Raw genomic sequence first — 15,004 nt, 5'->3', positions numbered from 1 at the left:
TTGTATGGGTTATGTATGAGGTATGCTTGACATGAGTGAATGTCCCACTTTTTATGATTATATTGTTGTAAATTTGTGTTTTTAACTTTTTGCGTGGGGACTGTTTGCGGGAGTGCATGAGTGTGCGTGATTCAGAGGACCTGTCGGGAATTGCGGGGGCCACGGGGGTGGTTGAGGGGACCAGAGATACGGGAGAGGGTCGGGGTATTGCGGTCGTAACAGGGAGGGGCAGATACGGCGGGGACTTTAGGGCAGGCCATTACCGGGGAAGGAGGGTTCGCTACATTACAGAGATCCCTTCTTCCGGCCCTAGGAGTCCCACTCCAAGACCAGATGGCGCAAGTAGTCAGGACCCTGGTCTCAGGCTGTTGTCGCTAAATGCCAGGTCTGTTGTACATAAAGCACCTCTCGTCCGGGACTTACTTTTAGACGAGAGGGCAGACCTGGCATGTATTACTGAGACCTGGCTGGGCCCAGAGGGAGGAGTCCCCCTTGTAGAACTGTGCCCAGAAGGATTTCAGGTGCTACATCAGCCGAGAGCCCAGGGAAGGGGTGGAGGTGTGGCCGCTGTTATCCGGGAGTCGTTAGCTCCTCGTAGGGTCCCTGCTCCGGAGATTGTCGGGTGTGAGTCTTTGCTGTTAAAGTTGGACCTCAAGGGTCAAGTGGGTCTGCTGCTAACGTACCTGCCTCCCAACAGCGTTGCAGCAGCCCTCCCCTCGCTCCTCGAGTCGGTAGCCGAGCTGGCCAAGTTCCCTAGGTTGATGGTCCTGGGGGACTTTAATTTGCCGTCGCTCGGTGAAAACTCTGATGGGGCGCAGGAGTTCAGGGCTTCCATGACAGCCATGGGCTTGACCCAAGTAATCCGAGGCCCAACCCATTCAGCGGGACACATGCTTGACCTTGTATTTCTCTCGGAGCAGTGGATGTGTGATCTTGGTCTGAGGGGGAGTGACATCATACCCCTGTCGTGGTCAGACCATTGCCTACTGAGGCTCGACTTCCGGAGGCCAAACCCCCACTGTAGGGAGGAGGAACCGACCAGGTGGTTCCGCCCCAGGCGTCTTATGGAGCCAGCAAGGTTCCAGACAGAGCTTGGGGTTATTCCTGACACTTTCGCCCACAGTCCGGCGGAGACTCTGGCTGCTGCGTGGCACTCGGCAGCGTCAGAGGCCCTCGACCGGATTGCGCCACTGCGGCTCCTCCGAGGCGGCGGATCCCGGAGACCTCCTTGGTTCACCGAGGAGCTCCGGGAGATGAAGCGCCGGAGGAGATGCCTAGAGCACCGTTGGAGGTCCGATAAGTCCGCATCGAACCGAGCAATGGTAACCACCTGCACCAGGGAATATACTAGGGCACTTAGGGCAGCTAAAAGATCACACATAGCCTCCCTGGTCGCATCCGCTGAGTCCCGCCCAGCCGCCCTGTTTAGGATAACCCGCTCCCTATTGAACAGAAGGGAGACGGGGGAACCCTTGCAGGGCAGAGCTGAAGAATATGCCCAATTCTTAGCGGACAAAATTGCTCGGTTTCGGGCGGACTTGGACTCCACACCTGCAGTTCCAGCCGAGGCACAGGGGGACCAAGTAGAACAGCTCTGGGTTGAGTTTCAGGAAGTTACCCCCGGGGATGTGGACAAGGCCATGAGAGCTGTAAGTTCCTCCACCTGTGCTTTGGATCCGTGTCCCTCATGGCTGGTTTCTAACTGCAGTGAGGTGACACGAGGCTGGATCCAGGCGGTTGTAACCGCCTCCCTTCGGGAGGGGAACTTCCCCGCCGCACTGAAAGCGGCGGTGGTGAGACCCCTCCTGAAGAAACCATCCTTGGATCCAGCTGCCCTTAACAACTATCGCCCGGTCTCCAACCTCCCCTTTTTGGGGAAGGTTGTTGAGAAGGTGGTGGCCTTTCAGCTCCAACGGTCCTTGGAGGAAGCAAACTATCTAGACCCCTTCCAGTCAGGCTTCAGACCCGGTTACAGCACAGAAACCGCTTTGGTCGCATTGATGGATGATCTTTGGAGGGCCAGAGATGAAGGACATCCCTCCATCCTGGTCCTCCTTGACCTCTCAGCGGCTTTCGATACCATCGACCATGGTATCCTTCTGCGACGACTGCGGGAGGTGGGAGTGGGAGGCACCGTATTACGGTGGTTCTCCTCCTACCTCTCGGACAGGTCGCAGTCGGTGTTAGTGGGAGGGCAGAGATCGTCCCCAAAGCCCCTAAAATATGGGGTGCCGCAGGGTTCGGTCTTATCCCCCCTACTATTCAACATCTACATGAAACCGCTGGGGGAGATCATCCGCAGGCACGGGATCAGATACCATCAATATGCGGACGATACTCAATTGTATCTGTCCGCCCCGTGCCAAATCAATGAAGCGGTGGACGTGATGGACCGGGGGCTTGAAGCCGTTATGGACTGGATGAGGATTAACAAGCTTGTGCTCAACCCGGAAAAGACCGAGTGGCTGTTGTGTTTTCCTCCCAAAGATTTGACCGATAATCCAACACTCAGGCTGGGGGGTCAAATTTTACACCCCTCAGAGAGGGTTCGCAACTTGGGAGTCCTCCTGGATCCACAGCTGTCATTCGACCACCATATAGCGGCTGTGACCAGGGGGGCATTCGCCCAGGTACGCCTGGTGCGCCAGTTGCGACCCTACCTGAATCGGGAGGCCCTCACAACAGTCACTCGGGCCCTTGTGACCTCTAGGCTGGAATACTGCAACGTGCTCTACATGGGGCTGCCCTTGAGGAGCATCCGGCGACTTCAGTTAGTGCAGAACGCAGCCGCGCGAGTGATTGCGGGTGTACCTCGATTCACCCGCATTACACCTATCCTCCGCGAGCTGCGCTGGCTACCTGTCGATCTCCGGATGCGCTTCAAGGTGCTATTGATCACCCATAAAGCCCTACATGGCAGTGGATCTGGATACTTGAGAGACCGCCTTCTGCCAATTACCTCCCTACGACCTATAAGATCTCATAGATTAGGCCTCCTCCGTATTCCATCGGCCAGCCAGTGTCGGCTGGCAACCACAAGGAGGAGGGCCTTCTCAGCAGTGGCCCCGACCCTTTGGAACGAGCTCCCCGTAGAGATTCGTACTCTCTCCACCGTCCAGGCCTTCCGCATAGCCTTGAAGAACTGGCTCACCCGTCAGGCCTGGGGATAAGGACTGTTACCCCGCCCGAATGTAGTATGCATGTTGTTTGCTATTTTATTATGTGTTGTAATCTCAATGTTGTATTCCCCCCTCCCTTGGTTTTCTGTGAGCCGCCCTGAGTCCCCTCAGGGAAAAGGGCGGCCTACAAATACAAATAAAACCATAAACCATACATCTCAGCAGGTAGGTGAATGTCACAACTTCAAGCGCAGGCAAATAAATTAAGATGGTATCATTTCACAGCTGCTGATAGAAACAGATTGTAGGTAACTATATTTTATTTTATCTGCATGTCTGTATATTTTTAAAACAATGAGAAACAAAGTAAATAGAACCAAATAAGACAACACAAAGATACAATTTTCAGAAACATGCAAATAACTATAACCATAAACCAGGGGTGAACAACCATGGCCCTTTTACGATCTGTGGACTTCAATTCCCAGAATTCCTGAGACAGCATGGTTCCGAATGGTTGGCTCAGAAATTCTGAGAGTTAAAATCTACAAGGTGGCAAAGGGGACAAGGTTTATTGTTATGGTTTCTGCATGTTATCAGTCTAGCAGGCTCAGGTATTCTGGGAGTTGAAATCCACAGGTTGTAAAGGGTCCATAGCTGCCACACGTACCATAAACAGTACTGTACTCTGAAGAATAGGAATGTCAACAGTCTACATGTTTTCATTTGTGACATCTTACAAAACTGTTTTTGTAGCTCCAAGGGCTCTCTGGGAAAAAAAAAAAAGACCAAACAAGACTTGTCCAGACTATGCAGTATGTAATTTAAACAACAAACAATGTGGTAGTGTCAGGAGTGATTCTAACATGTGATACTTCCTGACTACAAATACTAGGTAGTGTCTCTCTGAGAGGTCAGGGTTGTAAGAAAGATTAATTCTATTAACAAGCTCATCTCTTTGGCTTAAACATCAATACTGTTGATATCTGTACATTCACAGCCTGTCAGTCTCACCACAACCAAACATTTCATGCGAAGAAAAACTTCTTTGGCAGTCATGCCAACAAGAAGTTTCAGAAAAGTAAAAAGTCTTCTACTGGATAAAGATCCACAAAGCAGGAAGTGTCAGAGATAAGCTGCAGAGGTTTTTTTTTTAGTTTAGAGGTCTTCAGAAACTTAAACCAGTGCCAAATCCATGGCCCAGGTCTCCGATGCGTCATACCCACCTTGGTTTATGAGATTTTTTTGGGGGGGGGAATCGCGATACTCATGTGATGAGTCATGAATTTGACACCCCTGACTTACACTATCCAAATAGGGAAAAGGTTACAGCAAGTGGTATATAATTAATAAAGGAAGGAGAGGATAGGCAAGCCCGGAGACAATATTGGTTTTGGAAAGATTCTAAGGAATCTTTCTAAATAGCATCAATCTTTTTTATTTGACAATATATTCTAGGTATAAAGTGAATGTAATCTTTGTCTTAAATACAACACATGGTTTGATTTGGGGTTATTGCACAGCAGGATTAGCCAATGGTTTGTTTGGTTGCCATGGCTTTAAAATTCATCTAGGAAACTAGTTCAGAGCGAGGTCTGTATGATGCATGTATTTGCTGCACCTCCTCACTGTTAAGTTCTCCTCTGTTCCGATTGAGAGATAAAGTTTCCTGTCAGTAAGAAAACAGCTTAAATATATATCTGTAAGACAGCATAGTTAAAAGCGAGTGAGGGAGAGAGAGAGAGATTCCAAGAAAAAAGACAATGAAATTTCAGTATACTGTCTGTGGGAAATTCTGGTTTTGTGTGCAGGCCATTGCTTATTTAAAGCTAGGTTGCATGAACAGCAGAAATATATGCCAGTTATGTGGCTTGTGTCATTTCACATGGCAGGTAAGGGACTACATGATTTATTTTCTCTTAGCACAACAAACTTGTACCAAATCAAATAGATCAGGGGTCCCCAACTTCCAGGCTGTGGTCCACTATTGGGCCATGGTCCATTTGGAATGGGCCACAAAAGCAGCAAGTGGATGTGCATATGCGTGTGCATAGGTGCACTTGTGCTAGGAGCAGGCACTACACTCATGCTCAAAGCTCCATTCACGTGAAACTACCAGTACTTCTGATTCCTAATTTGGGGAATAATAATAAATCAGTATTCACCAAAATTGTGAACAATTTGCTCAACAAGCTGTTTCATTTGCAAACGCTGGGAAAATATTATCTCAGGGAAATATTGTAGTTTAAAATGATTAATATTGATCTTGCACACTCAATAACAAATGATGAGAAAATAGTGTGGTTGCTGTTGTCACTTCTTAAGGTGTGGACTGGCATTTTGCTGAAAAATACAATATCCGAAAGATAGAAAAGAAATGTAATGCTTATCAATATGGAAAGGAAGATGATGCTACAGATTAGCTACACAGATTAAGTGGAGTTTAGTTGCTATTAAAAGTGAGCAGCATGGGGTGAATTTAATAGAGGAAAAAAATAGAAGACATAAAACAAGAGTAATATAGTGGTTGCAGAGAAAGAAAGGCTCTAAAGGCTTTGCTAGTTATTTGTTTTGTAGATAATTGGAAAAAGAATTATGGTTTTAATGCCAAAATTTATGTGATGCTAAATATCCCAAACTTGGACTTTCCAACTGTTTGCCCAGAAAAATCCAGCTATGGCAACACTCCAGAAGACAGGCTTAAGATACAGAAGGATCTTGACAAACTTGAACATTGGGCACTTTCTAATAAAATGAAATTCAATGGTGAAAAGAGTAAGGTTCTACATTTAGGCAACAAAAACAAAATGCACAGGTACAGTATAGGTGGTACCTTGCTCAATAGTAGTAACTGTGAAAGAGATCTTGGAGTCCTAGTGGACAACCATTTAAATATGAGCTAGCAGTGTTCAGCAGCTGCCAAAAAAGCCAACACAGTTCTAGGCTGCATAAACAGAGGGATAGAATCAAGATCACGTGAAGGGTTAATACCACTTTATAATGTAAGGCCACACTTGGAATACTGCATTCAGTTTTGGCCGTCACGATGTAGAAAAGATGTGGAGACTCTAAAAAGAGTGCAGAGAAGAGCAACAAAAATGATTAGGGGACTGGAGACTAAAACATATAAAGAACGGTTGCAGGAACTGGGTATGACTAGTTTAATGAAAAGAAGGACTAGGGGAGACATAATAGCAGTACTCCAATATCTCAGAGGTTGCCACAAAGAAGAGGGAGTCAAACTATTCTCCATGGCACCCGAGGGTAGAACAAGAAGCAATGAGTGGAAACTAATCAAGGAGAGAAGCACCTTAGAACTGAGGAGAAATTTCCTGACAGATAGAACAATTAATCAGTGGAACAGCTTGCCTCCAGAAGTTGTGAATGCCCCAACACTGGAAGTCTTTAAGAAGATGTTGGATAGCCATTTGTCTGAAACGGTATAGAGTTTCCTGCCTAGGCAAGGGGTTGGACTAGAAGACCTCCAAGGTCCCTTCCAACTCTGCTATTGTATTAAACAATGCATTTTTATGATAATGCAAGGTCTGAATGGAGGCCAAGATATTTGGGAGATTCCATATATCAACCATTTGACTAAAATAGACTTTAAAATAGGAAATAACCATAATTTCAGTTAATATTCTAGAACACAGCACCCTTATTTAGCACAATTCATTACTTTAAGTGCTAGAGATTCATTCAGAGGATATGTTTGTTACTTGCCAAATAGCAAAAGGGGTGCAAAAATAAACTGACAATCAAAGGAGTAAAAATATCTCTCTGGCAACCATGAAATGAATCTAAGAAAGGAGCAAAGGCTGACTCTGGAAATAAAATTTATCAGAGTAATCAAATGTGGTTTTGCTGGAGGAATAATAAAAAAAAAAATCCATGAGAAACAAAAGGAACCCTGGCTCGATTTCTAAGCTAAATTGGGATGTTAGAATTTTAGCTAAGACAATGAAAGGGCAGAAGGGAGTTGGGAATGTAGGTGGAGAAGAAAAAAAATACATAAAGCTAACACAAGATTTTAGTGTAGGTCCAGGTTCCTATCTACCATCAGCTGGAGGATTTTGAGACAGAATGACTATAGGAAGACAAAAATATGATTTATGTTCTGCTGGTCTCTTGGAGAGAAAAAAGGGATCTAAAATAAATTATGAACTCCCAAATTACTTTTTGAGCCTAGTGCACTGTGAATAAAGCCTATTTTGTTAGTATATATCATGCAACATCAGGGCTAATGAAAAGTGCCCTGATAGCACAGTAGTTAGAATACAGTATTGCAGACTAATTCTGCTGAATACCAACAATTCGATTTTCACCAGCTCAAAGTTGACTCAGCCTTCCATCCTTCCAAAGTCAGTAAAACGAGGACCTAGACTGTTGGGGGCAATATGCTCTGTAAACCATTTAGAGGGGGCTGTAAATCATTGTGAAGCAGTATATAGCAGGTAAATCTAAGTGCTAATTAAGTAATATAACCACTGGCAAAGGTGTTTCATGAAGATAGACAAGGACCAAAAAAAAAGAAAAAAAGATATACTGTAGCAGCTGCTAATCAATCTCTAGCCTCAGACTTGATTTCGTCATGTTGAATTTCCACTTGAGGACAAATTGAATGCAGTTATAATATTTAGGTCTGTCCTTCCAAAGCAGGGGAGAAGGATGAGCAAGGGGGGATGAGTTGACTACACAACTTATTTAGTTGTGTTGCTGCCATATTTAAAATCCCTGCGATAATTTCCACTTTAGTAGGGACCCAGTATTGTCCCAGTGAATCCTTGCATCCAAATTTGAACAAGGACACATGCCACTAAGTCGTTAGCAAATATGTTTGCTTATTGAATGTCAGAAAACATCAAACTGGTGGAAAATTGTCGGGGGGGGGGGAGAGGGAAGGCAGGCATTTTTTTATTTTTTGTTGCAGTTTTTTTACTTTGTTGAAAATTTATTCAATAAAAATATTTTTAAAATTACTTACATTTGGAATAGGCAGCTATATGAAATCTAATAAATTATTATTATTTACATATCTATATCAAAATTGCACAATTTTCCGGAACCTCTGGAAACAATACTATGGCTAATTAGCATGGACAAAGGAAGAGAGCTTTCATTATTCCAACTTGAATTCTTTTGTGTGTATACAGTAGCAGAATACAGATGGAAAGTAGGACACCATGTGATTCTTCCTTTCTATTGCACCATTAAGTAGGGAATCCTGAGAATCTGACAGTTTTACAATTAGTGCAACAGTTTGTCTTCTGGTATTTTTTTTATAGCAATAGCAATAGCAGTAGACTTATATACCGCTTCATAGGCCTTTCAGGCCTCTCTAAGCGGTTTACAGAGAGTCAGCATATTGCCCCCAACAATCTGGGTCCTCATTTTACCCACCTCGGAAGGATGGAAGGCTGAGTCAACCCTGAGCCGGTGAGATTTGAACCGCTCATTACCTCATTTTTAACAATGCAAATTCTTTACTCTCCATTTTATCATTTTTCATGAATTTGTTCAGCTAAACTGTCATCCTTAGACAAGGCAAGCTGCAGTTTAATACATAATACCTTCTCTTTTGTTCCTCCATAGTTCGAATGATAAATTAATGAAATGCCAGACTCAGATTAAAAGTGGCTTTCTTACCAGAATGCCAGAGCAGGTTTTCCACTCAAGGTAGGGAGAGGGTTAAGATACTGAACATAGTTTGAATATGCTGATGCAATAACAGGAAAGGCTACAAAAGGTATATACTGAAGAAATGTGTGCATAGAGTAGCCAGGTGAAATTAAGTTCATTAATATTTAAAAATATTTTTAAGAGGGCTAAGAGAGACAGAGAGCAAGATGGATGGTGGTTCCATCATATAGAGTGTACAAAAAGTTGGATTTTAGCATCTGACAATGAAAGTAATTTGTCTGATTTATTTGTGAGCAAGAGCAGTTTATCCCCTGCAAAATCCTTGCTGAAGGTAAGAAAGGGCAGGAAAGGTAGGTGGGGAATTTATTGTTGGTTCTACCTGTCCAAAACACATGCATGTATGCAGTACTTGGCGGGCAACTTCCAGACACTGTATCTTGTTTGAAATGAAATTGCTGTACAGGAAATAATGGGATTAGAAACAGCTGGCCAACATATGGAGATACTGTGATGTAAAATGTTCTGTACGTTCATATTTGCAAATCCAAAAATGAAGCCAAGAATCTTTACCAAACTATTTCCTTTGTTGTGATTTCAGTGGTCACAGTTGGTTGTACGCTCATATTACTGATTTAAACTTTCCTTCCTTAGTAACAAAAGCAGAATGCATTCTGACAGCTGAGGAATATTTCTTTAGTGACTGCCCATGGAAATTGCCCATCCTCCAAGAGCTTAACATTAAAGGTTTAGAGGAAGGAAATTCTCTGGTATCTAACCATTTTGCTGTTTCCTCATGTGGCAAACTGTAGTATGTCTGAAAGAGTTTTTAAAGGATACCATCCAGTGGTGGGTTTCTACCGGTTTGCACCAGTTCTCCCGAACCGGTAGCTCTGCCGTCAAGCAGAGAGCGAACCGTTTCTCTCTTGCTTTGAAAGTGGGCCCGCTCGCCCGACCCTTGGTTATACCTACCTTTATTTCAGTTTCTGAAGCCCAGCTGATCAGGGGCGGCCAATGGAATTGCTGCTCCTCAGCTGTTTTCCTTGCTTTCCATACTAGTATCTTTCACGTGTGCACGCATGTGCAGCACGCGTGTGGCGCTTGGAGGCTCAGCAAACCAGTAGGAATGCCGGTAGGAACCTACCATTGGTACTGTTGCAGAAAATTACAAGACTCAGACCTCGGAATCGAAATAAGTTGTTTTTATTTGCGCAAAGGTTCAGAGCAATATAGCCAAAGCAACATCTGAACACCCCCTTATGGAGAAGCAAGTGCTTATATATTCTTCAAAAGCAGCAAAACACGGAAATGTAACATATTAGCTTAAATTGGTTACATGGTTCATAGCCCCCTGTTGCTATGCTAAAGAAGCTAAATATCTTGCCCCCTCTCGTGGCTTGAGGTCACAGATCTCTTGCAAAAAGTATCTAAGTTTCCAGCAGTACATTTGTGATTAACTCTAAGCTTGAATCCTATGTCTGAACTTGAGGCAGGTGTGAACTTGAGGTTTGGCATTTTCCATTTTCTTGTTCTTCTACCCATCTAAAAGCAATCTTTTATAGCCTTCTTTTGTGTCCTGCCTCATTTTATGTCCTGCCTCAGTACCATCCAGCTGTTTGATGTAAAGAAAACATGAATTATATAGGCTATATACCAAAAAAGTCAGACCTATAGGCTAAACATAATAGGTTTTATTAATTATTATTTTTCCAGAGAAAATGCTGCTAGACTTAAGAATGTTCAAAGATCATGTGTCAAGGAAGGAAGGAGGTGTTCAGAAAAAATGGCAACCAATTTGAATATTTAAAATAATGTATATAATACAGTGCATTGTCTACAGAGCCTGACTTTGTCTTTAGGGCATGATGTTTGGTATATGTTATGTTATATATTATGTATTATGCTTTCATGGATTTTCACTTCCAACTTTATGCCTTTGAAAACAACACAATGTCTAGAGTTTAAGTCGATTGGTCTTTTCCCATCACTTCTCTGTCTATCAGGCTAATCTTGAACTGAGTTGTTGCTCAAGACACGAGAGCAGCTCTATTAAAAGATAAGAGAGCAACCTGAGATTCATGCGTGTGCCAAAGATGATTGATAAATTATATAAACTAAAGATAATTTAAAATTTTATGCCATTCATCTCCCCCACAAGGTGACTCTGGGCACTTACAAGTTATAAAACAAGTTAAAAAAAGATCAAAATATTAAAACATTGAAAACTACACAGATTAGAATATATTTCTTTAAACTGTACTAAAACAGAAACTAAGCGAGCTAGGAGACGGACAGGGTGAGGATGAGGTCTTCTTATCCTGTCAGCTACCTCCAGCAGTGAGCAACTCCCTTGGGGTCCCAGGCCAGCCAGCAAATCCAGGTTTTAATATCCTTCCAGAAGGCCAAAAGGGAGGGGGCAGTTCTTACCTCCAGTGGCAGAGTGTTTCACAAGGATGTAGCCACAGCAGAAAACGCTCTTCTCTTTGACACTGCCTGCTTCAATTCCTTAGCGAATGGGGTTTGTTGCAAGTTTCTTCTGCCGGCATGAGTGGGGTAGGGTTGTCCCATTGGGGAGAAATGTCTTCTCTGATACCCTGGACCCATGTATTCTTCATTTTTATCCATTGGAATGATTCATTATTTTGAATCCAGTCCCATAACATTACAATGACAAGGGGCCACAAAGAGGAAAATTGGGGGTGATGCAATAGTTGTATGAAATTATTATTTTTAATGTTGCTCCATTTACTCAGTGAACTCCATAAATGAATCACATTAGTTTGCTGATGCCCTTTGAATGGGTATATTTATCCATAATGGTTTTTCCTAGGAATTGGCTTTAAAAAAGAAATCTCAAAGAATTGGTGTTAAGAGGCCATCTTTTAGAGCTCTAAGTGATACTGTGTAATAATTAAGAAACAGGGGAAAATGCAGGGATCTAACATAAAAACCACAATTATGGATGTTTCAGATATTCAAGGCAATTTGAAAAATTCAGTATAAAATGGGATGCAATTTGCCCCTGCAGAGCTAGCGGTTGCATCTAGTTTGTAGCTTTGCATCTACTTTTGCAAGTAATCCTCGACTTATGTCCACAACTGAGCCCAAAATTTCTGTTGCTAAGTGAGACATTTGTTAAGCGAGTTTTGCTCCATTTTACAACTTTTCTTGTCACAGTTGTTAAGTGAAACACTGCAGTTGTTAAGTTAGTAACATGGTTGTTAAGTGAATCTGGCTTCCCCATTGACTTTGCTTGTCAGAAGGTCTCAAAAGGTGATCACATGACCCTGGGACACTGCAACCGTCATAAGTATGAATTAGTTGGCAAGCATCTGACCATAGGGATGCTGCAACAGTCGTAAATGTGAATAATGGTCATGTCACTTTTTTGTGTAATGTTGAACAGTCACTAAATGAAATGTTGTAAGTTGAGAACTATCTGTACACAGCTTTAAAATTGTGGGAAAATGTATCATTTTTTAAAGAAGTTGTATAAAGGTAGGACAAGCATACTTGAGAAGAATATGTTTTTTTTCTTCTTCTCTGCTGGCTTTCAGTAATAAATAATTATTCTAACCACTTCTCTTTAGAAACAGAAAAAGAGCAGAGGTTAGCTACTGTTGGGTAACTCTTTAGAGGGAAAGACTTCATTACAGTGAACACAAAATGGCTTCTAATGCAGTGGCGTATCTTCTGCTCAGCATTGCTTGGCTTTGGTGCTAGCAAATTATAGGTTCCTTTGTCTGCCATAACCGTTGTTGTCCTGATGGTGTAGGTGGAATTTCAACTGAATAGTTATTATTGTGTGAGGGGAACGTGAATTGCATTCACTCCTCACTGTGCCATGGCAACCAAAATTTTGTCCTCCCTCTACTCCTAACCAACAGCTGAGCTGCCTCAAGTCAGCCTAGAAATGACTCATGCACCTTGGCAGAAAGCAGACAGGCTTCTTGTATGGGAAAGACAGGAAGTCTGAACTTCGTTGGGTTTCTAGGGAGGATAAAGTGATAATTTATTAATCTATTGAAGAATGAATGAAGAGGAAGCCGCCAAGGCCCAATCAGTAGTAACTACCATATGGCATTTTACTTTCCTTTGATGATCATGAAATGTAAGAAATCATAAACCATAGTTCTTATTTGTAGCATTTATGCAATGATCTACTTGTACAGGTAGTTCTCGACTTACAACGGTTCATTTAGTGACTGTTCAAAATTACAACAGCAACACCATTTTTCACAGTTACAACCTTCACAGCATCCCCATGATCCTGTGATCAAAATTCAGATCCTTGGCAACTGGTTCATATTCATGACCTATATGTATCCTAAGGTCAAGTCAACGGGGAAGCCAGATTCACTTAGCAATCATATTACTAACTTATCAACTGTTAACAACTCAGGCAAGAAAGGTTGTAAAATGTGGTAAAACTCACTTAACAAACATCTTACTTAACCACAGAAATTTTGAGCTCAATTGTGGTTGTAAGTCGAGGACTACCTCTACTGCAGTGGGAACATTTTGAAACTAGGTGATATATGACCCAGAGAAGCTCTTCAGGGAATGAAGTTCAGATGTTTACCAGAAGGAAAGAGAGTTGTATTTTTAACAGTCTTCCTATATAGAACTCTTGCCTTTGTTTATTCCCTGCTTCCCTGCACATCCAACGTAATTTCTGCAGAATATGCATATTAAATATTATGCATTTTCAGGGATGTAGGTTCAGGTTTAAAAATTGGAATTTCAGATGTATTGAAAAGCCTGCAATTCGAAAAGTTCTAGTGAACACAATTAACTTTAATATGTATTTTTTGTATTTTGAAATTGTTTTAATTTTTTAATGCCAACATACTTCTTCAGGAGATGGACAATACCTTAACTGACTTTAGAAGTTAAAGAAGATTAACCTTAAATGGAATATCATCAGAGTTGTAGCTTTGAGTGATATTTTTAAAATAAAAATAAAAAACTGGGAGAAGAATGATCTGCTACTTCCTGGCAATAAAATGGCATGGATAAAATCACCAGGAATCAGTCTTCAACTCCAACTGCATTTTCACTCTCTACTGCTTAGATTTCAGCCTAGATACTATAACAGTAGGATGGAAAATGACCCCACACACACAGACACTAATTTCCTACTGTAATCTGATCATGCAGAATGCTTCGTGGATAAAATGATAGGTTTTTCTTTAGAAGAAAATTGCAGTGGGTCAATTTTTTTAGGTCATCATCACTGTTCCCTCTAAGGTGCGCGGCTGCGCGGCCGCACACATGGCAAGAAAACACCGCGCAGCCGTTTCTAACTGCCGCGCAGTGATTTCTGTCACAGGCTCCGGAAGCTGGCTGCCCGCAAAGGAACTGGCCGCCCGCAAAGGACCTCCCCAGACTTGTTTTGATGAGCATGGAGCAACTGACGGTAGTTTGCGCCAGCCATGGCCACTCAAACTAGCATCAGTCGCCCCGTGTTCAGCAGAGCAAGCCCAGGGAGGTCCTTTGTGGGTGGCCAATCCTAGCTGCTTGCGCCCGGTGCTGCGGCTGAAGTAAACCCCCAAAGCCCTTGCCGCCACCACAATATCTGCTGTCGCCTCCTCCTCCTTCTCCAACAGCACCACCACATTTGCTGCCCAGCGCTGCAAAAGCATGGCAGAGGTGGAGGCGGCGGCAGGGGTAACTCGGATCCCAGCTGAGGTGCTCTGAGCGGAGGGGGAGACACTGCTGCCGCTGCCATAGGCGGGGGCACCAGCGGGAGCTTTGGCGGCTTCATCGCAGCTGCAGTGTGGGCAGCAAATGTGGTGGTGCTGTTGGAGGAGGAGGAGGAGGTGGCAGCAGTTATTCTAGTGTCGGCGGGGGCTCATTGGCATCTTCAGCGGCAGCCCTGCCCCCTGTGAAAAAAAACGAAGATGGAGCAGATCCACGCAGATGACGTCGCTGCGACATGACTGGAGGAGGAATTCTGGGAGTTGAAGTCCACAAGTCTTAAAACTGTCAGGTTTGAAGACCCCTGGGTTTTTTTTCTAAAGGGTTAGGGGTGCAAGGATCTTGTAACAACAGCTTTAAGACTTGCGTGCTTCAAATGCCAGACTTTCTGAGCGAACATTTTGGTTGCTAAGCAGGAGCATTGTTAAGTGATACTGATATTATATAACACTTTTAATTAAGCGCGTACCTTGAATAAACATAACTTTGAGTTTCAAATAATACTGATTTCGTTGTTGTCTTAGGTGACATCTGTGAAAAAAATTCAG

At 43.1% G+C, this 15,004-nt stretch overlaps 1 protein-coding gene across 1 annotated transcript in view; it reads left to right on the top strand.

Annotated features, from left to right (window-relative positions):
• LOC106552522 (kalirin) overlaps positions 1-15,004 on the top strand; it is a 489,228-nt gene that overhangs the window by 272,134 nt on the left and 202,090 nt on the right. The gene's annotated exons all lie outside the window — the stretch shown is intronic.

This window comes from Thamnophis sirtalis, unplaced genomic scaffold (assembly GCF_051295495.1).
Source record: "Thamnophis sirtalis isolate CommonGarterSnake01/CBP01778 unplaced genomic scaffold, rThaSir2_p1.2 scaffold_1, whole genome shotgun sequence".
NCBI lineage: Eukaryota > Metazoa > Chordata > Lepidosauria > Squamata > Natricidae > Thamnophis > Thamnophis sirtalis.
Note: the sequence above shows the minus strand (reverse complement) of the source record. Positions and strands in the feature narration are given on the sequence as shown.